The following is a 6,000-nucleotide window of genomic DNA, read 5'->3' on the forward strand; positions in this document are numbered from 1 at the left end:
CTTGAACACTGTAGAACACAAATCGCCTTTTTGACCGTTTTTTTGACCTTTTTGACCTCCAGTTTTGAAAAACCTCCAGTTCAGCAGTACTTGGACAAAATATTACCCCATCTCGACCAATCAAATTTAATGAGCTCATGCTCTCAGCTTTGGGTAAATCAAGATTTGGACAAAATCCCGGCTCGTAGGAAACATAGATCGTGCTAGGAAAGGCAAAGCAAGATTTGAAAAGACCTTTTTCTCAAGACTGCGGGGAGTAAGGTGTTCTATGAACTCTCTAGTTTACTTATTATCACTTGCCGGCGGGAGGAAGGAGTGTTGCGAGAGTGCAGAGGACGTACAGGAGCATCATCAGGGAATGAGGTGTGTCAGCTGATGGATGAACAAACATTGGGAGCACATTCATTTGTCGACCTGCCCATCTCAACCAAAATCATGGAGTTTTTTTGTTATTTTTTATGCACATTTTCCCGATATTGTTTAATTTTATGTGATGTTTAGTGTCGGGGAATTGTAGTGTCAGTTGTTGAAATGGAGAATGTATATACATCCGGTTTAGCACATTTGCACTCAGTTGTGGATTTAAGGGTTCTGTTCTTTTTCAGGGAACTAAACATGAACAAGTCTACTTGTTCAGATGATGACGGTGTGAACCATTCTTTACCGTCAATTGCAGCGAAGAAACCTAATCTTTGGAAGCGTCTGAAGTAAATCATTTTATTTTCCTCCTCTTCACTTTTTAAACTTGTTTTTGGATATGAACTGAACATCAAAAGAAACTTATCACTTTCATTTTTTGAAATGTGCAGCTTTACAAACACGTTTCTTCAATTGTCATGGCTGATTATGTAACGGAAACTTCACTTCAATCACCTGGTTGATCAACAATGGCATGCTTGAGTGGTTCTGCATAGGGATATTTCCCTTTAATAATGACCCTCATAATGAAATACTTCAGTTCTCATGGTTAGACATTCATTTACTGCTGTCCATAGTCACTCTAGAGCAGGGGTCGGCAACCTTTTTGACATGAAGTGCCAGTTTGAAATGTTCTTGTTAATTAGTGTGCCATATCAACATTAAGTTTAACATTAAGTTTAATTTTGACACCACATCAAAAAAATATTTCCAAGACATGGAATTTTATTCCATCCATATCGGCTACATGCATAGCAACAACATTTTAAAGAAACATTTACCGAACATCTACCGAACCTGAACCGCTTCACTGCAATTCCTGTTGGGAAATGTGAGCGGGAGGCCATACCATCAATCAAACTAAACAAGCATTCTGAGTATTGCGCTGCAATACATGTCCCCTACCGGCATTGGGTAGCACTGTCATAGAAGACAGTATTATGACTCACCGCACTCCAAATTATAGTCTGGAAAACTGTTGGGGAAATTCCCAAAGTTCAAAGTGCCATAACTTTGTCAAAAATGATCGAAACGTCGTGAAGTTCGAACTTGATCTGTAACTTGTCATGACGAAACCATGTACCAAGTTTGAAATCATTAGCATTAAGAGTTTAGAAGAAAAAAAAGTCCGGAAAGCTGTTCTTTGCATGACGGACTGACGGATCGACAGACTGACAGACGGAGGGACGGAGTGCAAACCTATAGTCCCCTACGGTGTATACCGGTAGGGGACTAATAAGACAGGCCGCGTGTTACGAGAAAAACTACTATCCCCATTTTCCTTACTACCACCCCATAAAAAAAACTCAAAATAATGACGAGATCAATATTAAAACGCAGAAGGCAGCCTGAATGATAACAAAGAGTGGAGATGCAACCGCTGACCACCGGATGTTAACAGCACAGCCGCTCTTACAGCACCTCAGGTTGCCGCGAACGGCATATCGGAAGGCACCAATCCTGCATCTCCTGTTTTATATCTGCGATTTTTATACAATTCGGAATAATGATGATTAATAATATTAAAACGAAGAAACCAGTCCGAATAATAATAATGAGTGGAGATGCAGCCTCGGACCATCTGCTGTGAACAACACCACTGTTCTTACAGCACATCCGGTTGCCGCAAATATTGTGTTTGAATGCGCCAGGCCGGCCTTGCTTTCCAATAAAGAACATCTCATGTTGTGCATCTTTGATTATTATTCCAGTAATAGAATTTGGAATTGGAATGGTGACTCTGCTCTGATCCATCTACCTCATCACCCTGCACAATCACACCGGAATACTGTTATAGTGCAACACGCGCAACAGCCAATGGCTGTTCAAGAGGTGATTTGGCATGCAGCGGAGAGGGCACTGCTTTCGCCAGTGTGCCAATGACTACGCTGCCGCGTGCCAATGGTGGCACGCGTGCCTAAGGTTGCCGACCCCTGCTCTAGAGGCTTCTGACAGGGAAGACAACAAGAATATTCAGATGCCATGCCTGACATCTGAACAACGTTTAAGGGCAATTGGGATGCTTGAGGCTGGTGTAAGTCAGCGAACAATTGCCCAATGTCTTGGTTGCTCACAGCCTGCAATTTCCAACCTGGCCAGGCGTTACGGTGAAACTGGAACTGTGAATGATAGTCCACGAAGAGGAAGACCATGGGTAACCACCCCAAACCAAGACCGCTGGATTGTGCTACAGCATCTTCGTGATCGTTTCCGCCCTGCGACGCAAAAAGCTGCAGTGATAAAATGTTTCCACAACAACCGCATCAGTGTATCTACTGTGCGGAGGTGCTTGAGAAGTCGGGGACTGGTGGCAAGACATCCTTGCAGAGGTCCAGTGTTGAACGCCGTGTATCGGTTGAACAGACCAAGATGGTGTCTGCAGCATTGCCACTGGACACAGCAACAGTGGAGTGCAGTCTTGTTCAGTGATGAGTCCAGATTTTGCCTCCATGCTGCTGATGGGTGTCAACGGGTATGGCGTTAAGGTGGGGAAAGGTATGCCTCATGCTGTATTCGCCAGATCAATCGTTGGGAAGGACCCAGTGTGATGGTATGGGCCGGCATTTCCACCAGTTTCAGGAGACCTCTGGTCATCATCGAAGGCAATCTTATTAGTCAGCGTTATGTCAATTAAGTTTTGAGACCTCATCTGCTGCTATTTCTCCAGGCTCATCCTGACATCGCAGTTTTCCAGCAGGACAACGCTCGATCCCATGCTGCTCGCTTGATCACCAACTTCCGCCAGGAACAGGGTGTTGAAGTGATGCCTTGGATGCCTTATTCCCCTGACCTCAATCCCATTGAGCATTTGTGGGATGAGCTTGGTCGACGTCTAGCATCGAGGAGATCAACGGCTGTCAATCGGCAAATGCTCATTCAAGGCTTGCAGGAGGAGTGGGACAGACCTCCCCAGGACTGCATCAAACGCCTGGTACAGAGCATGCGTCAGAGGTGTACAGCCTGCATCACAGCTCGGGGAGGACACGCACGATATTGAGGACTGCTGTCATTCTGTCGTTGACTGTTAGGAGTGTTGTTTCCATTCCTGTGTCATTTTGTTTTGACTGTATTCAGGTGCGTGCCTTTGTGTTTCAGTGCTGTGACTTGTTACACCACCCCTTGTGATGTTCATGCTTTTTGTTTTTTGTGATTGAGGCAACCTCTTGTTTATTGACGTGTTTCGTAAAGATAGCTGAACTTTACCTCTGTGTTCAAATTTTTTTTTATTTTGGCGTTGAGGATTTCAATGAGTGTCCTTCCAAAGATTTGATACGTTTATTTTGATGTTGAGTATATCTGTTGGAACCCATCTGTGGTTCGGTCCCATCGGCCGATGGGTCTGACCCGTTTGCGGATCCGCAGATGGCCGATGGGCGACCCATCTGTGGATGCACGAGAAATGACAATGGGGTCCACCCCCCCCCCCCCAATTCAATCCTTCGCACCATGCATTCCACTCGTACTACTCAAACAATTATTTTCACAACAAACACAATTCAATTTATACTCACACACACAGCATCATCTCGTTACCTGACTTCCCCTATAGCTCGTGCTTCCCTCGTCGTCCCTTTACACTATGCACACACCCTTTGTTAACAACTAACTAAACTCTCCATGTCCCCTCTACAATTCTTAAATTACTTCGTAATTATTAGTTCTTAGTAATTAGTAATTATTAATTACTTAGTCATTCCCTGCATTCATTCTTGCATTCATTCATTCATTCATGCATTCCTGCATTCATTCTTGCATTCCTGCATTCATTCATGCATTCAATAATATTCATAATCATTGCTGTTCTTCATGTTCTTGCTAACTAGAAATTTATGATTTTAAGCTTGATCAGAGTAAAGTTAGAAAGTGCGGATCCGCAAATGGGTCAGACCCATCGGCTGATGGGACCGATCCACGGATGGGTTCCAACATATCTATTGCAACAAATGTACAAGGAGCTAACATTTAAATAGATATATGTGGGAAAATTACATTCCCAGACCGGGAATCGAACCCAGGTCCTCTGGAAACCCGTACCAGTGCTCTGCCATCTGAGCTATCTGGGTGACCCTGACTGAGCATGCAATTTTCCCACATATGATTGCCACTCTCTTTCCATCAATGTTTCCAGGACACTCGCTGCCAACCATAGGAGCACCAACAGCCTGAACACGAGAGAGACTTCCTTAATGGGGGGGGGGAGACAAATACATGTCCCCTATTATAAACACCTCATATGGAGGGGACAAATCCATGTCCGCTATTATAAACACCATATATGGAGCCGTGTTCAAGCCGTTAGTTCTCCTATGGTTGGCAGCGAGTGTCCCGGAAGCATTGAAGGAAAGAGTGGCAATCATTTGTGGGAAAATTGCATGCTCATTCAGGGTCGCCCAGATAGCTCAGATGACAGAGCACTGATATGGGTTTCCAGACGACCTGGATTCGATTCCCGGTCTGGGAACGTAATTTTCCCACATATATCTATTTAATTATTTCATGGTGTTCATTAAGATAACATTTCAATCTTTTTCAACCTAGGCAACAGTTTACCACACATGATAAGAAGAACAAGTGTTGTGGTGACACTGCACCTGACGTGTAAGTAAGAGAAAATATCCCTTTGGAATGAAATCCAATTTAGCACATTTGTATTCAGTTGTGGATGAAGAGTTCTGTTCTTTTGCAGGGAACCAAAGATGAACAAGTCTTTACCATCCAAGACAAAGAAAATCAGTTGTTGGAAGCGTCTGAAGTAAATAATGTTATTTTCCTCCTCTTGACTTTTTAAACTTGTTTTAGGATGAATCTACCACATCAAATGTAGAAGAAACCGACTTTTCAATCTTTTTCAACCTAGGCAAAAGTTTACCACACATGAGAAGAAGAGAAAGAGTTGTGGTGACATTGCACCTGACGTGTAAGTAAGATGAAATATCCCTTTGGAATGATATCCGATTTAGCACATTTGTACTCAGTTGTGGATGAAGAGTTCTGTTTTTTGCAGGGAACCAAAGATGAACAAGTCTTTACCATCCAAGACAAAGAAAATCAGTTGTTGGAAGCGTCTGAAGTAAATAATGTTATTTTCCTCCTCTTGACTTTTTTAACTTGTTTTTGGATATAGCTACCGCATCAAGTGTAGAAGAAACTGACTTTTCAATCTTTTCAACGTAGGCATAAGTCCTGCAGATGTGATCAGAAGAAGTACAAGAAGCGTTGTGGATTTGTTGTGCATACCATGTGAGTAAGAGAAAATATCCCTTTGGAATGTCATGACATTAAATTCACTACCGATTATAAATGGTATTCCCTAAAGGAAATGAAGCTCACCCTGTCATATCTCGATCACATTTTGCTCCTTAAATATTTCCTGTACTATTGGTTGGAGGTTTGATCCAACCTTTTATCCTTGGTTGGATCCCAGTGTGTACCCTGGATTAGAATAGGTACACCGTATCCCTGCGTGTCGTAAGAGACGACGAAGAGGGTTGGCGTCAGGAAGGGCATCCGGCCATAAAAACATTGCCTCAAAAAGAGAACCATGACAATTACAACTACATGTGGGCAGGGCACAGAAGCACA

This window comes from Myxine glutinosa, unplaced genomic scaffold, assembly GCF_964187855.1.
Source record: "Myxine glutinosa unplaced genomic scaffold, kmMyxGlut1.1 SCAFFOLD_568, whole genome shotgun sequence".
In the NCBI taxonomy this organism is placed as follows: Eukaryota; Metazoa; Chordata; class Myxini; order Myxiniformes; family Myxinidae; genus Myxine; species Myxine glutinosa.